The sequence below is a fragment of the Podarcis pityusensis genome (assembly GCF_964106645.2).
Source record: "Podarcis pityusensis genome assembly, chromosome: 7".
Classification (NCBI taxonomy): domain Eukaryota; kingdom Metazoa; phylum Chordata; class Lepidosauria; order Squamata; family Lacertidae; genus Podarcis; species Podarcis pityusensis.
The window spans coordinates 60,031,839-60,051,175 of NC_138031.1; positions in this window are offsets into that span (position 1 = coordinate 60,031,839).

Below are 19,337 nucleotides of genomic sequence, written 5' to 3' on the forward strand. Positions count from 1 at the left end.
CAGGAGCTCTGGATAGGCTCCATGAGTGCATTTGCACCATGCTGACCTTCATGCCACTCCACCCCTCAGTAAGCAGTGGCAACTCAACTGTCGGGGAAACCAGTAAGCACTGCCTTTCTACCACACCATCCACTAGTGACATTAACAAAGAAGATCCATAGGGTCTACATATGAGGATAATCTTGAACCAAGACTCTGTTGGTGTGTTCTCATGCTGCTCTTGGTTAAATGTTTTGGATATCGGTGCCATTTTAAAATTGTTTTTATATTTACTGTGAGCCATCTCGAGGAAGACATTGTGTTCTGAAAGGCAGGAGTTCTCAAAATAAATATTTTTTAAAATGCTTTTAAGTAAGATCAGCACTGTGCAGTGCAAGAGATAATGGTGGCTGGGGGCGGGGAATTAAATGCATAAGCTTCACTGATAACTATCAACTTGACAGTAATTGTCCAACAAGTAAAGATGATTTTCTTTTCTCTGATAAATATATATACACATACAATATTTGTAACCAGCATTTTCATTTTTGGGTCACTTGTTCTGCTGTCATAATTTGTTCTGACCAATCAGTTATATGTTGTAACAGATGTGCTAGATTGGAGCAGGCTGGAACATTTGGCTGCAGTAATACAGTTTGTATAATAGGGGTCCCAGCCAATGGAGCAAGTGCTTAACTGTTTCACACACCGGCTGAGGATTCAATCCATTATGCTTGCTGCTAATACTGTTTAGTTGCAGTGAAAGTTAAACAGGCTTCAGGTTTTGTGTGTAGCTCCAGATTTTATTTCTGCCAGTAGTGTAGTTCTGAAGATTCCTGTCCCATTGATCAAAGAGCAACTTTATTCATAAAGTGTACATGCTCTATTTATTCTTTCATCTTGTAAGCTAAAATCAGCCCCTGTGTCAGCAGGAATTCAGTTTCTCCTTGGTCTCTCCAGTCTACCCAAGGCTGAAATGATGAATGCAGCAGAAGACTGCAACTGAATTCACATCCTCAGCAATTCAGCATGCCCCGTACAGGTCCATCTTCTAGGCATTGTACAGTTCGTACAGGAGGCCTCTCAGTTTGATAAATCGGGTCCTCCCTTAAAGAGGGCATGTATTGTGGTGAGACCTGGACAACCGACTCCCTGTGTTGTGGGTGGGAACATTTGGTAAGCCACAACACCCAATTGGTAGGTCCCTCGAAGCTGGGGACAATCTGGCCAATGGGACATAGTCCAAACAGCTCGAGGGACCTATTTATGCCAAGCACGAGACCCAGAGCTTCCTCTTTTGGTGCGTGCATTCAGAACACCCACCCATCTCTCCCTACCTTTAGGGCTTGTTGCACTTGACCTTGTTATGCCATCGTGTGTCATCTGTCGTTGGGAGAGGAGCACAGCAGGAATTTTACGCACTTGGCTGATTGGCTGTTGGCATTTGGGTTTCGCCTGCCGCGTAGCAAATTGTCACAACTTGTAAGGTTCCAGATAGGCTCTGGTTCAAGTGATAGGGGTGGGAGAACACTCTCGCCATCCCTATGTGAAGGGTATTCCGTTAAAGGAATCCAGGGACTTGATGGTTTGGTCAACCCCTGTGAGGGGGTTGTGCCCGTGCCTGAGTCCAGGGGGACATTTGGGTGGCGGAGTTAGCCCGTGCCCGGCTTTCCGCTTATCCAGGTGTTCACCCTAGGCTGACAGCCTGGGTCAGCGCTACCTGCATAGCAGGGAGCTAGTCGAACCAGAGCCTATGCAACCAGTCACTTTCTGTAATCAATAAAGTTGTGGCCTAAATTCTGCCAAAAACCAAACCAAAATTTTGAGTCAAGTGTGAATTTATTTAGGGGGGAGGTTTCTGGGTCTGAACATGCAACTACTGCAGAGAAAATGCCTCCAAGTGGTGATGAAGGATGGGACAGGATTTCAATTCGGTTTGCATTTTTCAAACCAAAATGCAACTGAAATTCACACTTCTCCGAATTTTGCAATACAAAACTCTGACGAAATAATGTGTATGAAAATGTACGAATTTGGGGAAAGTGTGTGTAAAATGCTTACCAGTGGAAATAACATACAAAAAATGTCCCATATTAGGTAACACTGCTTGCAAAAAATATGTTTCTTTGGCAACAACGGCTGCTGCTCATTGGGACTGGTAGGGCAGAAGCCAGGGAGGACAACAGAATGACCGGTGGTGCCAGTGAATCTAGTGTCCCCCCCCCCCATCCTCCTCCCCACAGAGTTCTGCAATGGCAGCACTGAGATTATGGAGAAGGAAGGTGACAGTCAGTGCCGTCCCCTGGACCAGCCTCCACTGTTCACAGGCAAAATGGTGTATATGAGGAACAATGAACACAAAAATGCTGAAAAATTGTCATCAGGCCTTTAATTTTTAACTGCGAGCTGCAGAAATGTGGCAAACTGAACTTAAGGGAGGGGAAGAAGAGAAACTGAGAGACTGAAATTGACAGATTTGTCATTTCCTGGTGGTGAGATAGCAAGAGCAGCCACAAAAATAGATAACCTAGGAAAGTTTAGATAACCTAGGAAAGTGTCTGTGGGATCCTCACTGTGCCCCTCCCACAGCTCATCCTGTCACCTGTGCCGTGTTCTGAGCATGAGCAGAAAGGACCTCATGCCTCCTTCAGAGGTGAACCAAAAGTTGTGGCAGGTCAAATTTATCATACTGCCTTGGCATTGAGGGACTGTCCTTGTGAAAGCTGCTCAGTTGGGACATTAGCCCCAGTTCTTCCAGTGTTTCCCAAACTTGGGTGTCCAGCTCTTTTTGGACTACAACTCCCATCATCCCTAGCTACCAGGGACAGTGGTCAGGGATGATGGGAATTGAAGTCCAAAAACTGTGTGACTCCAGAAAATGATTAGAGTGAAAGGAGAGTAAGGTTAAGATAGAAGAAGAGATCAAAGAAATAATGAAATGCATTTAAGCTAGTTGGAAAAATAAAGTAGCATAACAAGAACGGCTTGAAGTCAAGTCACTTGGTGGGTGTCCGTGTGGGGTAGGTGTGTAGTTGTGTTGATATGTATGGTATGGTAGGTATTATATAGAGTAATGTAGGTATGTTTTATGCTATGAAAATAAGGTAGTGTGTTGTGTATATGTATTGTGTAAATGTAAATGTATGCGTCTTATATGTTATAATAAATTAACTTAAAAAATGAAGTCCCAAAACAGCTGGACACCCAAGTTTGGGAAACCCTGTTCTACACTGTAATTTTCATTGGGAAATATGAAATATCTCTTCAGTACTTTCGCTGCGCTTGGCAATTCAGGTGAACCCTATGTTTCAGTTTTAAAATTAGGGCACATCTATTAAAGGGAAGGTGAGTTTTTAATCAAAATCAGTCTGTATATTTTAACTATTTCTCATTGTTTGTGGATATTGCTATACTCCGCTTTTCATAGGCACAAGACTTGCTGAAATAAACAGAACAAGTTAATTGTCTAAAAGACTCATTTATTTAAGTGGAACAAAGATGGCCAATCTTCTATAGATCTGAGTCATTAAAAAGCTTTGAGGTTTTATTTATAATTAAGTGGTATACAAATTCTCTTTAATAAAAATGCCCACATAACCAACAACAACTTTAATATCACTGCTCTGCATAACTATATACTGTAGACTTTCCATAGTATTCACTAATGGGAAGTTCAGCTTCTCTTCCACTTATACACCTGACTGTGTTCATATATTAAATGAGTTCCATAATATGCCATGGTTATAAACATGAATAATGGCTGATCTAATCTTTAAAATAACATAATATACACTGGATATTCCAGTGGGGGGCGGCAACCAATGTTAAATTTTTGCTTTATCCTATGCAAAATAATTCAGATTCCTCTCCCCCTGCCCCCCCCCCACATTCTGCGGAGAACTTATGCCAACAAATTGCTGCTATGAGCTAGCCTACATCTAAAGCCAGAAACGGCTTTCAAAATTATCCTTCTCTGTTCACATATATTTGACGTAAATTACATCAAATTGTATTTGAAACACCAAACTGGCATTAATGGAAGCTTTATCCACCCCCCACCCCCTTTGCTTCAGGCACCATTTTAAAATAGATGAGCATAAAAATGCAGTCTGCATCATTAAGTTTATATGAAACTAGTGAGAATAAAAATCACCATGTAAGTTTTTAATAAGATGTGTTTTTCATTCCAGTTTAATAACCCAAGTCTATATTCATCTTCCAGTATAATAAATACACTGAAAGGGAGGCATTCTTTTGTGGGCTTTAACGTGTTGAAGGTTCCTGAAGATGGAGCTTTCCGGGAAGCTGGGAAAAAGAAAATTCTTTTAATATGGCAGTGTGGAGTATTATTATCATAAATAATTAATGTGCACAGCGGAAGAAAAGCTGAGCTTCATTAATAATTCTTATTTTTAGTTGGCATAGGCTGGAGGTGCTCTATCTTTTTTCATGCGATCCGTGTCAATTTCCTTGATTTTAATTTAATAGATGTTAAAATTTTAAAGGTGGTCTGCTGTGTTCTGCGGCGGACTTTGTGTGTGTGTGTGTGTTTATGCATTTGTTTGTGCCTTTTCATTAATATCCCAGCACCAATTCTTACCCGCAAAGATATTTTTAGTAGCGTGTACACAAGGAAGGTGGGGGTGGGGAAAGCACCATAGAGGCAAGGTAGAGTGGGCATCACTGTCAGCTTCTTTCATCTTACATTTCCCCGTGGGACAAAGATTCTTCTTTGATTAGGACCTCAGGAAATATTAAAAAGCTTTGCTGTGAATTTGAGCTCATCAAAACCGACTCTGTGTTTTTCTCCTTCTTCTTTAAAGAAAACAGTATGCTGGGATAATTCACCTTTTCTTCTTCTTCTTCCTTGCAATGGCAGGCTCCCTTTCATTTGTGATGAAACGAGAGCCAATTTCTCAGACCGGTTTGCATGCTAACCCTTGTGATTTGCTGCTTTTTTTTTTTTGCGCATGGTAAACCGCAGCCGCTCTTGGATCGCTAGCTTGCATGGAGCTGCTATCAAGGATGCCTCACTGTTGCAGATTGTTTGCTTCGGTTGTTCTTCAGCCCTTGTAATGTCGCACAGTGATGTAGAAGAAGGAGCAAGAGCTGGTGTCAAACCTCTGATTTACGACTTCGCATATTCAAGAGGACAACTTAAGCCCCTGTTCAGGCATTAAAAAAATTCTATCCATGGAAGGGGTACAAGGCTGTGTCAGTTAGACCCAACCTCTTTGCCCCTGAGCTTTCTGGGGTGAGCGGGAAGATTTGAAGGATAATTCTAAGTCATTTGGCTGAATGTTCTTACAGTTCTCACTGTGCTTGGGAACCTTGCTCAGTCAGAGGACTATAAATATGTTTGATCAATGTACTTAAAATTCCTCTTTATTCTATAAATTTTTAATTCAATTTTCCACCCCCACCCCCCATATTACATCATAACAATTATTATTATTCACAATTTCAAAATTTCCCTCAACCTCCTTCTCTGGTTAATTTCACAATAATATCATTCCTGCATATTACCTTTCCCCCTCCTTTTTTATATTTTAACTTATAAAATATAACTTTTGCTAATTGTAGATGATTATTCAAAACCTGCTAATGAGTTCAAGTCTTTGCATTGATTCTGTATGTAGGCCGAAAATGGTTCCCAGTCTTTCTTGAAGGATTTTTTGTCCTTATTTCGAAGTCTCTCAGTTAATTTTGCCATTTTGGCATATTCCGTAAGTTTTTCTTGCCAATCTTGTTTAGTTGGTATTTCATCGCTTTTCCATCTTTGTGCAAATAACATCCTTGCCATGGTTGTGGCATACATAAAAAGTTTTTGTTTACCTTTTGGTAAATCTTGATCTAAAATTCCTAAGAAAAAGGCTTCTGGGCTTTTGACAAAGGTTATCTTAAACATATTTTTTTTCATTTCATTATATATCATTTCCAAATAATTTTTAATTGTTTTACAATTCCACCATAAATGATAAAACATGCCTTCCTTCTCTTTACACTTCCAACACTTAAAGTAAAGGTAGGTCCAGTCGTGGCCGACTCTGGGGTTGCGGCGCTCATCTCGCTTTATTGGCCAGCATGACTAAGCCGCTTCTGGCGAACCAGAGCAGCACACGGAAACGCCGTTTACCTTCCTGCCGGAGCGGTACCTATTTATCTACTTGCACTTTGATGGGCTTTCAAACTGCTAGGTTGGCAGGAGCAGGGACCAAGCAATGGGAGCTCACCCCGTCGCGGGGATTTGAACTGCCAACCTTCTCATCGGCAAGTCCTAGGCTCTGTGGTTTAACCCACAGCGCCAGCACTTATTGGAGCCCAATTTCTCTTTAGACTTTCCCACTCAATCTGCACAGCCCTGCCACAGGTAGAATTTAAGAATGCCTGAACAGGACTTCAGCTCTGGCTGCATGGAACCAAGCATAAAACTGAGAATACACTGATGTGCGAGAGCCAATTGAGACATTATTTTTGCCATGGGAACTGCAATCCCCATGGTGTAGTGGAAGCTGGTCCACTAGCGCAACCAGGCTACAGCCCTCTCTCTGAAAATGTCAGGTGATTTTTAGAAATTTCTGTGGGATATAACCAGCCTCATGCAACCAACATGCTTAACTCTAATTAATGCATGAAGGGGTTAAGACCATAGAGGAAGCTGTTCTTCTAGGCTTAGCTAGGTCACACTCCCTCACCTTGGAGGGAAGGGCTACCCAACTCTTTGTTCTCTCACTTTCCACCTTTTTGCACCAGGAAGGACATTTAGGTTGATTGCTCCAAGTCCAAGCCAATACCAAATGGCTTTAACAAGCCATCTTTGTGTATCTATACAAATAATTTAGAAACTACATTGGCTGCCAGTTAGTTTCTGGGCCCAATTCAAAGTGCTCCGGACCACCATACCTCAAGGACTACCTCTTCCCATAAAAACTGACCCGGACACTGCAGTCATAATCTGAGGCCCAGTTTTGTGTGCCTCCTTCATGAGAGGTCTAGAGGATGGCAACATGAGAAAGGGCCTTTTCTGCCATGGCTCCCTGTTTGTGGAATGCTCTCCCCAGGGAGGTTCGACTGGCACCTTCATTATACATCTTTAGATGACAGGAGAACTCAATCCTCTTTAAACCTTTGGCTAATGTCCTTTTAAATGTGTTTGTGAGAGGAGGGTTATTGTTTTATTTGTTCTTGTTTTTATTATGCACTTTGTGGTTTTATTCTGTATTTTTTGTGTCGTGAATCGCCCTGAGATCTTTGGATGACGGGTGGTATACAAATTTACTAAATAATAATTAACAATAATAACAGTCATGGGTCCCCCCCAATAATCCTGGAAACTATGGTTTGTTAAAGGTCCTTGTGGCTCTATGAGGGGTAAACGACAGTTCCCAAGATTCTTTGGGATAAACCATGCATGTTAAAGGAGTGTGTGATTAAATATATGGTGTGCATATGACCTTAAGCTCAACAAGAGGCCTAACTACTGACTGTGTTTCATGCTTTTGAGAAACGTGTGCATATATTAGCTACTTTTATTTTGAAGAAAAAGCAGCTACAGGACCCTGATCTGTAATGTTTCCTGCCCATAGCTGGCATACTCCCCCAAGTCCTTGGAAGCTGTTTGCCTCCAAGGATGCTGTTTGCAATAGACAGTAGTTTATGACACGGGTGGCACTGTGGGTCAAACCACTGAGCCTAGGGCTTGCTGATCAGAAGGTCGGCGGTTCGAATCCCCGCGACGGGGTGAGCTCCCGTTGCTTGGTCCCTGCTCCTGCCAACCTAGCAGTTCGAAAGCCCATCAAAGTGCAAGTAGATAAATAGGTACCGCTCCAGTGGGAAGGTAAATGGCATTTCCGTATGCTGCTCTGGTTCGCCAGAAGCGGCTTAGTCATGCTGGCCACATGACCCGGAAGCTGTACGCCGGCTCCCTCGGCCAATAAAGCAAGATGAGCGCCGCAACCCCAGAGTCGGCCACGACTGGACTTAATGGTCAGGGGTCCCTTTACCTTTACCTATGGCTCATGATTTCCCTCCTCCCCTCTCCCTTGTCCTTTCATGTGCTGTTCCATCCCTGTTTTCCAGGCAGGAAAGCTGTCTTCCTGTTTAAGAAGCAAGGAGCTGGAATAGCAGAATAAGGTGGTAGCATTCACCATGATATCACTTGGTCCCCAACCTGCGAGTCTCAGGGTCTGGATTAGCGGGGAGACATAGTAAGCATAGACTACATCACAAATTGCCAAGTCCTCTGGGAACCTATGGTGAAAATCAAGAAGTGAGTGTACAAAGGAACAAGACAAAAGGGGAGGAAAGACCTTGAGAGCACCCTGTGGTTTGATTTTCAGCTGTGGCCAATGCAAACCGGTTGTTTTGTGTGTATGTGTCCCAAATAAACTGGAAATAAATGAGCTTTGCAAACTGGAAATATAAGTGCTTACAGATGGCACGAATGGGGAAACAGCACTTGGTTCTTGACCTATGCTCACTGATTTGAATGCTCCCATGTGCACAACTGTGTTCAAATGAAACCGTTCAGGTCATGCCAGTACGCTGGGGAGGCAGAGTTTAATGCCCCGGTACTTCCATAAATATTCATTGAATGTGCTGCTGAACATCCTTGAGGAACTACAGAGTGATGACCACCAAAATCTTTCATTTTTGCTTGCCCAGGTCCAGCCTGTTGAGAGAAGCTGAACAATAGCCAAAAACGGGTTGGAACTGCTACAGAGTTGGTACACTGAAACTACCAAAATCACGGAATCAGGATTCTTAGGGCAGACTCAGAAACATTACAGGCATGGTGGCAGAAAAGTTCCCCGTTTCTCATTCTTGTTTATTTTAACTGTTAATGGTCAGTTTGAGATGGTTGTGTAAAGTGGCTAATAAGCTTAATTAATGATCCGTGGGGATGGAATTCTGTACTGGTTACCTATTATAGCAATATTATACTGCAAGAATATTCCTAGGAAAATTCTTGAAGTGCAATAATGATGAGTTATGACAGGGGGAGTCTTGAAGAAGAAGAAAACTTTCCCCCCCTAACTAACCTAATTTGAGATGTGATTGGAAGGACTGATTGGCAGTTGGCAGAAATTAACGATAATGAACTCATTTTGATAGAAAATGAACCAGATACCATGCCGGCTGTTAAAAGTTTTCAAATCTGGTTTCTCTCTACTAAATGCAGTCCTCCAAGCTCTGTCCATCTGCCTACAAGAAAAGAACCTTTTACATGCTTCAAGAGAGGGGGGGGGGGGAGAAAAAGAGAAATCCTGTTATAAAAATGCTGCTGTGAGTTACTGATTACACGATCACTTCTTTGCTCTCAGCAAGGAAGCTGAATGGTGTTAAATTCAGGGCAGAAGAGCAGCAGGTAACTTGAATGCAGCAAAAAGGGGAGGGGAGAGAATCATCATAGATGTTTACCAGACATAATTTCCAATTTTGCTTTGAAAGCAACTTTGGATGTTTCAGTATTAATGAACTTAAACGGGTTATATGCAGATTGCCAAACATTCAATAAGATGTGCATGGGAAAAGTTTGCCTTATGCATGCCAAGAAGACATGGGGATGAGGTAGATGTGCTCTCAAATCTTCACTAGCTGGAGTAACGTGTAAAAACAACAACAACAACACACTAGTAGCATGACGGCAGTCAGAATCCCATGCACCTTTCGACAGCTTCAGTTCTATTAACTTCAGTGGGATTTATTTATGTCACTTGGTAGTGCATAGGTTTTGAGCCTGCGACACTGATTCACTCTGCAGACAGAATTCAATGCTGGAGAGTCAATGTAGTGAACGATATATTGGCAGACAGCTACTTTTGACTGAAATGCCAGTTGTGGGTCATTCTGCTCCTCATCCTAATATAAGGCACTCTAGGACATGTAATCAGCTTTTACCTGCAGGACAGTGAGCTAATTCTTCATTTTGTTCTTAATCAATGAAAGCCATCAAACACAACAGACGTTTCTTGACCCACTTAATGTAATGTGTGAAGCTGTTCTCCCAAGCCAGGCAAAAGGAACACACCTATATGGTTAGGTATGTACTAAGGCCCATTGAAGTTCCTGTGTGCTGCAATGCACATTCAGCATGGACCGTGACTTACATTGTTGATGTTAGCCCAATGCAACAAGTGAGGGGCTTTGCCTTCACAATTATTCCCTGCCACAGTGACTCATAAGACTAAAATATAAAGAATCAATAGTGGTTTGATGGCACCATACTTGGTGCTGTCCAGTAGTTAGCTCCCCCATCCTCTTTCTCTCTTTTTTTTACCTGTGTCATCTTTCATGGATGTTGCTCTTTAAATAACAAACTTTATTCCACATTTACTTTGGTGATGATAAAAGACAAGACATTTGCAATGGATTTGCATGCCTGAAGGAGCGTCTCCACTGCCATTGTTCAGCTTGGACACTGAGATCCAGCACTGAGGGCCTTCTGGCAGTTCTCACACCACAAGAAGTGAAGCTACAGGGAAGCAGGCAGAGGGCCTTCTCCGTAGTGGCACCCTTCCTGTGGAACGCCGTCCCATCAGATGTCAAGGAGATGAGTAACTTTATATCTTTTATGAGACATCTGAAGGCAGCCTTGTATAGGGAAGCTTTTTAAGGTTTAATGTTTTACTGTGTTTGTATACATGCTGGAAGCCACCCAGAGTGGCTGGGGCAACCCAGTCAGATGGGTGGGGTACAAAATAGTATAGTAGTAATAATAATAATAATAGTAATTTTGCTTAAAGGTGGCTGGAAAACAACAACATAGCAGCCTCCTATAAAACACACACACAGTTTGCCCTTTGGGGAGCGGCTTTGTACCTAGATACCTACACACACCTGTGTCACACACCTCAGTCACATTTCTTGGCGTCTTGAGGAAAATCCCAGAGAACACTACACACACCTTGAAGTAAACAGTCTCTATCAGAGTAAGAACAGGGACAAAAGAGATCTCTTGGGCAGTGGCGTAGCGTGGGGGTGCGGGGGGGGGCGGCCGCACCGGGCACAACATCTGGGGGTTAGGGTTAGGGGGCACAAATCCATGGGTTAGGGGGCGCAAATCCACGGGTTAGGGGGCGCAAATTACTTGCCTTGCCCCGGGTGCTGACAACCCACACTACGCCACTGCTCTTGGGTACTGCCTTCCATTTACTCTGTGTAACCTACTCACTTTCTTATCCTGCGCTAGTGTTTACTTCACCTGTTTAAAGATACATTCATTACCAGCTCTCCTCCCATTTCGGTCGCTAATCTAGCCTGGAAAAAAACTAAACTGATTGTTAACCTGACTACAGACAAGAGGCTTGCTGTGCAATTTTCTAACCATTAGGACAAGGGAGTGAACCTGTTTGTGTTTCAAGGAAATGTTTTCCGTGTCCACCCATTTAATCCAGGTTAAGGGTACAGTATTGTTCTGCATCTCAGAGCAGTCTTGGGTAAGTGGCATGATTATTGCTGGCATGGAGGGGTGGGGTGGGGGGACAGGAATTAGGGCAGTGCTTCATGTGGGTTCAGCCAAAGTCTGTGCTTTATATTAAAGAGAACAAAACAGGACTGGACAGAGTGTTCTGGGAAACTAATAATCAAATAGACTGCAGCCCATATTTGCTTTTGGGAATGTGATATAGAGGCATTACTTGGAGATTTTCTATTAAAAACGAAAACGAAAAAAGCAACAGAGAAATCAAGGGAGCCTAATAATAGCTTCTTAACCACAGAAAGCGAGAAACAACATAGATACGATAATTGAATATGGTTTTGATGGTCAGAATCTGCCTTTATTCTACAGCTGTATTTTCGGATTTGAGGCTTGATCCTGGCAGCCACGATGACAACTTTTTGTATGTAATTGCCTGCGTATTTGTTCGTTCGAGAGTGTGTTCCGTTTCACTTTTTAGCCTTGCTAGATTTTAATAAGGCTGGGAGATCTTTGTTGTTGGTACTGCTGCTGGCTGTTGTCAATACAATCATCTTGCTTTTTAAACTATTTATATAATACGTTTAATTTCATTTGTTCAGATCCCAGTCCAGGAAAGCATGCATTTTGGATATGGATACTATAGTAATTTTCAGTTTATGTGGCATTGTGGGACAGTGACGGCTGCCACCCAAACTACGGCAAGGCCTACACTTCCACATGCTCAAGCCTTTCCCTGTGGATTCCCTCTCTCCCAGTGAGCTCATGGTCCTAACAGGCTTCTTCTTGTATCCGGCTGCAGGTTCACTGGATTTTTTGCCTGCCAACTTCCTTCCACTGCTGTTGAAAATTAAGATTCCTTGCTTGGCAGCTGCCCTTCCTTAGCTTCTTGGAGCACCAAGCCTTCTTTTTCTCCAACAGGTGTGCCGTGGTGTGAACATACAGACAGAACCTTATGCTGAAAAGCATTATAAATGGAAGATTTTAGTCTCCAAATCACTTGCAATTATTCAGTTTAATGTAATTGTTATCTGGATGCTTCAGGCGCTTTGGGGACACTGTGGTAGTCCGACGCAGGGGACTGTTCTCCAAAATATAATTTTCAATATGCGCTAAGATTCACAGGACATTGAAAATCATTGTTGAACATGCCATTAAAGGTCAAGGCCATTTTGGGCAAATTAACATAAGGATTATATTCAAAACTCAGGAAGCAATTGTGCCATTTTTGATTGCACTGGGAAGACCTCATTTAGAGCCCTGGGTTCAGGAGGTCTGATCATTTTAATTCAAGAAAGGTGCTGACAAAAGAGAAAGGATTGAGAGGAGAGCTAGAAAATGATAAGAAGGTTAGTTGTCCAGGGGAGAGAGCATTTCCCTTTCCCCATCTGCACCTTCAGGTACAATATCTGAATTATTTGTCTCTTGTAAAAATCAGCTAAATGTCCATTGAAAATACTTGGCAATGAGCAGAATGGAACTGCAACCACACTTCTGCATGTTGTAAAGCTGGGATGGGGAACCTGGTACCCTCCAGATGTGTTGCTGGATTCGAGCTTTCCTCCACCCAGGTCAGCATGGTCAATAGGGGTGATGAGAACTGTAATCCAGCAACGCCTGGAAAGCTACAGGTTCCCCACTCCCGTTGCAAAGTGATATGTGCAGGGCTAACTCAGGACATTTTGTCACTAGGGTAAAATGACAAGACAATGTGTGTCCCCATTCCGGTTGGACTGGTAGCTGAATCTGACTTCAGCACTGGTGATGGGGCAGCAGGCTGGTGTAGGGTTGATAGCGCGGGTTGTACGGCACTCACAATTTTCTCCTACAACACCTTCCCAACATTCCCGGCTCACAGCATCTGCTGTCTAGGGGGCTGCTGTATGCAAAAGGATATGTTGTGTGGGATGCCATATAACTACAGTGGTACCTCAGGTTCTGCAGAATTATAAGAGTACACAAATTACAGTGGTACCTCAGGTTATATACGCTTCAGGTTACATACGTTTCAGGTTACACACTCCGCTAACCTAGAAATAGTGCTTTAGGTTAAGAACTTTGCTTCAGGATAAGAACAGAAATTGTGCTCCGGTGGTGCGGTGGCAGCAGGAGGCCCCATTAGCTAAAGTGGTGCTTCAGGTTAAGAACAGTTTCAGGTTAAGTACGGACCTCCGGAACGAATTAAGTACTTAACCCGAGGTACCACTGTATACTGCTTCATATTTCAGCAGAAATCTCTAAAGTGTTTCCCTATCTCAACAAGAATGTACAGAACGTGGAAGCAAGGTTGCTTGTGGTGGGCAAACTGCCGTCAGCATATGATAACATCTTTTTCGTGGGATTTGCATTGGCTGTCAATCAAGGTCACTGCATTCTGCTGGAGATTTTCTCCCCAAAATATCAGAAGCCCTCTCTACAGCAACTCAGAGCAGGACTTTCAAAGTTGGCTACTGCTGTTCTGTGGAGCAGCAGTTCTGTTGAGATATGACAGGCTCCCACTATCTCTATGTTCCGGAAACAATTGAAAATGTTTTTGTTTCAACAGGCTTTTCCAAGTAGACGGAAAGGTCATTGCTTTGGGTTTCGTTCTGCGTTGTTTTCGTGCCTGTACTTGGTTGTTCTTATACTATTTTCAAAAGCATTTTTGCTGTTTCTAAAGATGGAACATACATCACCCTTGGGAGATATATTATGGAAGGTGTTTCACAAAATGAATGAATAAATGATATATAATACAAATTCAACATCCAGTGTGCTACAACTGTTAATAATAACAGATCCCATGTTTTAAGTAACATAATTAAGTAACAATAAGTATCTAAAGACAATGTAAGTTAGTAAAATAAATGGGGAGGGGGAGCAAATCATACAGAAAACATATGATATATTTGAATGTGTTTGCTAAATTTGTAATACGGATCACAATCCTAACACAGAAACCTAGCTGCCGAGTGCCTAAACCACTACCAGGCAGTCCAAACAGCGATCCAATTTTTAAATGATGAGAACATGTATGCTGGGGAAAACCACATGTGGTAAGCAAAAGTGGAGAGACACTAACGTACCTGGCCTATTGGCTTTGCTTTTCTCTGTGTTTTTTTTTTTTTAATTTCACGTAACTATCCAGAACTAGAGTGAAATCCTATATCCTGTAATTTATTAGATTAACCTTTCAGAAACTGCTTTTAATTAGAACACTGGGAAACCTCTCTTCACTTGCTGCCAAATTGTAAAAAAAAAAAAAAAAAAATCACACAAAAGGGGAAACAAATTAAACAGAGAGAAATGTTCCATTTTGGATTTGGGCCACTCTGTAAGAAAATCCTATCAATAACAGAATTCTGCAGTGGGATTCATGGTGCATCTACAGTGGTACCTTGGGTTACATACACTTCAGGTTACATACGCTTCAGGTTACAGACTCCGCTAACCCGGAAATAGTACCTCGGGTTAAGAACTTTGCTTCAGAATGAGAACGGAAATTGTGCTCTAGTGGCACGGCAGCAGAAGGAGGCCCCATTAGCTAAAGTGGTGCTTCAGCTTAAGAACAGTTTCAGGTTAAGAACATCCCTCCAGAACGAATTAAGTACTTAACCCGAGGTACCACTGTATTTGTTTGTCCACTACACTGAGAAACCTATTTTTAACAGAATGCAATACACACACACATACACAATGATAATTATCAAAGTATAAGAGTATCTGAGTGGTTGAAATAGCGACATGTAGCAAGGAGTCTTGATTTTTTATAATAATAATTGCTTTGTGTGCCCATGTCTAATCTTGCCCATTTCTAAAATTTATTTATTGGTGTGTGTTTTTCTTCTTGTAAATCTACCAAAGAATAAAATGAAATCAAATCGGGATTAAGGGGTTAAGAGGGCATGCGCACTGTGTCCTGTTGATGTCATGGTCATGGCACTTCCCCTTCATCTGATAGGAAATGTTCTGTGGGGGTGGGCACACACAAAAATGGGTGGCTGGGGAGGGTCAGTTGGGGGCAGTGAGAGAGAAATGTCCCTGTTTTCATCTGAGGAACGTTGGAGGGTGTGTGCTTTGTCTGTACAAGTAGATCTTCAAAACAATGCAACAGCTACCTTTCAGCTGAGAATAAATCTACGTGCTTGAAAGAAAGGCAAGTAGCATTAGCTCATCATGACTGCAGATGAGCCCTGGCTACCTTGGGATAATTGAATCGTAAAATAATTCAGCATGATCTAGCCATTTGTCTGTGATACGTTTTGAGTGTGCAGCCATGTACATTATGCCAAGGAAAAACTGGGCTGGCTTTTCACTGAAGGAAATTGTATTTTTTAAGAGAGCGAGAGAGCGAGGGAGAGAACTTGCTTTGTAAAGAACTTTTTCAGCGATGGAAGGAAAATGTCACCACATCCTCTGAACAGCAACATACTGTACAGGCCCACTTCCGTGCCAAAGAATGAACAGAGATAAGAGAACAGTGGGCAATGTTTATCCTTGTTCCTTTCAGCTCCTCACAGCTGTGTAGAGCCTGGTCATCATTACCAACAAATGAAAAGGAATGGAAACATTAACTCTGTGGAATCTTTGAAGAAGCTGGTGGCAATGAAGTTAAGAAAGCATTAACAATGGAAAGCATTTAGGAAAAGGTCAGCGCTCAGATTAATGTATGCTCTCGCTACTGGGCTGCTTCGGGGCTAAGATGTGCTCACACTATAGATGAAGGGACCAGTTTAGGGATGTAGTTAGTCACGGGCTTCCTTCTGTGAGACTGAGGACTGTAGCCGCTTGATGAAAATAATTACCACTACCATTCTTTGCCGCCTTTCATGGCTCCGATGGGAAACCGGCTAATGCTGCTGCTTCCTTTCTTAGGACTTCTGCCAAGCAGCCAATGTGCTTCTCTCTTCCCACCAGCAGGCCAGCCTTGATGCTTGGTAGATTTGACAGAGCAGGATAAGGTATCCATGGGACCTCCAATAGTTTTGTTGTGCTGCAAAGGGACTGGTCACCATGTTCATATAGATACCAATGAGTGTTGCTATGGGCGATGGTGATGAGGCAAACACAACACACACACACACACAACACCAAGCTAAGTCACTTCTTGATTTGCTATTCAGACCACTCTTGAGCACTGAAGCAGTGGCCATCTGCCAGTGTTTGTAATAGGAGGTCAGTATGCACTGACATTCAATAAATTGGTATTATATGCCTCAGATTTGTGCTTTATGGGTTCTACATTCTTTTAGAAATATGAGCCTTGAATGGAATTGTGATTGAAAATCCACATAGACAAATTTATGTCCAAAGACAAGCAGATGGTTGCATTGTCTATCTATAAATAATAACGTTATTTAACCAGAGAAATGGTTTGACATACTCATTGAAAGTAATGGGACTTAGGCTCAGTCCTAGGCACATCACTCAGCTCAATGAGACTTATTTCTGAGTACATGCAGGTCCCACGTTCCAAAAACAGTGTGTTCCCAATACATTGTTTGTTAGACGAGTGTTCGGATAACAAGCTGACAATTTCCATTATTTCTTATGGGAACATTCCTAATCTGTGATCTCTCTCCCCTCTCCTAACATAGTTTCTTCCTGAAATGGCTGCAGCTAACCAGCAAAAGAGAGACAATGGAAAAACCTATTTGCCTTATCTATCCTGCTCTCTGATTTATCCAATCTCTCTCTCCCCCTTCCCTCTTTCCATGGTTTTTGCCTGAAAATGACTGCCGTCAACCAGCAAAGCAGAAACAAGTAAGGAAGTGGGCAAACTCAGGCTGTTTGGATATCTGAATTAGCCATGTGTGTAGCAATGTTTCGGCATAATTATTCATGTTGGGATAAGTGAATTTTCACATATCAAGCTTTCAGAAAGCAGGACCTGTTCTTTGCAAACAAGCTTATTGGTCTGACAAAATTATGCTTTTCATTTAAACTCATTTATTTGGGATTCACTCTTTTTATATTTATTTATTTTTAATGCAATATTTCCTTGAAAACTGAGACATTGGAACAAAATCTGGTACTCATGTTTGGAACACAATTCTAGATTTAAAGTAGAAATATCAGCTTGATCTCTGCACCTATTTTCAAAGGAAAGGGACAGGAAAATGCAAAACGCACCGCAATGGAAGACTGAAAATGAAAATTTAATAATTACCATTTAAATGTATTGATGATTAGCTCCCTTTGTCCTGAGAAAGATTTTAAGATACTAGGCTCCCCACTCCTCCCCAGTTCATAAAGAAAACATATAGCTCATAGTGAATGTACCTATTAATAGAAAAGCCAGTAAAATACATTTCAAAATGTACTAGTGTGAATCAAGAAATAGGACTGTCATTTCATTTCTTTTCTTTTTGACAGATCACATTATTTCCTTCATTAGGTTTGGGTTCAACTCCCATCTACAACGTAAATAAAATTCAGGGTACATTCACTGTTTTATTAATTGACGTTCCATGTCGGGTAGCAGCTCTGTTCCACATTCCTGTGATGTGAACTTGTCACAGAGTTCACACAATTATTATTTCTCAAGTTATTCCTGTGGAAAACCACTCGTACTTTCACTCTACAACATAAAAAATATTTGAGAGTACCAAAGACTTCTCAAGATTGGAGTGGTGGGGGGAAGAATTTCTTACACTTTTTATTAGATTTTGACCTAGGAATGTGCCCAGCACATTATTAAGATCCTATACATGACGAAACAGCAGCAGACATTGATTCAGTTGGACCAGTGCTATCAGTGGATCTGGGAACTGAATTTGACCAGGGAATGAATGGGATCATCCTCTGTTAAAGGTAAAGGTACCCCTGACCATTAGGTCCAGTCGTGGCTGACTCTGAGGTTGCGGCACTCATCTCGCTTTATTGGCCAAGGGAGCCAGCATACAGCTTCCGGGACATGTGACCAGCATGACTAAGGTGCTTCTGGCAAACCAGAGCAGTGCACGGAAACGTCGTTTACCTTCCCGCCAGAACGGTACCTATTTATCTACTTGCACTTTTGACGTGCATTCGAACTGCTAGGTTGGCAGGAGCAGGGACCGAGCAAAGGGAGCTCACCCCGTCGCGGGGATTCGAACTGCCAACCTTCTGATCGGCAAGTCCTCAGCTCTGTGGCTAAACCCACAGCGCCATCCGTGTCCCCATCTTCTGTTAGGAATGGGCAAAATCTGTCAGTTTTAGCAGATTGAATCCATTGTAAGTCATTCTCAGAGTATATACTCTGAAATTGCTCGGCATGTCTAACTTAGGTCCATACGTTTCATAGAATCATAGAATGGTAGAGTTGGAAGGGACCACGAGGGTCATCGAGTCCAACCCTCAAACCCACGGCCCTGAAATTAAGAGTCTCATGCTTACTCTGAGCAGAATTTAGTTGGTACAATCCAGTTTCTAAATCTTAAGTTCAGTTTGCCACATTTTTGCATCAGTTTGTGATTTTCATTCTCTAAAAAAAAGTTCTCATGAAATTCACCCACATCTCAATGTGTATATTTACTAATATACCAATTTTTTTAAGCAGTTTTGCCGAACACGCGCTTCTGTATGATTTTTCACAAAGATCAGTAACATAGGAGCCAACTTCTAGGGGCTGAGTTCCCTTTGCCCCCCTCCATAAGTATTTGAGGGGGTTGCCCCCCAAGTTGATGTGCATTGCCATTCAAATGGTGTGTGTGAACCATGACTTGTGAGTGATTATGCGGGGCAGAGCTCACTTAGCAAATCCCTCCCCCATATTTTATTTAAGTTGGCACCCCTGATCAGTAATAATGCTAGGCTGCCATAATGTGGATCTCAGTTTTGTTGTTGTTTAGTCGTTTAGTTGTGTCCGACTCTTCGTGACCCCATGGACCAGCGCACGCCAGGCACTTCTGTCTTCCACTGCGTCCTGCAATTTGGTCAAACTCATGCTGGTAGCTTCGAAAACACTATCCAACCATTT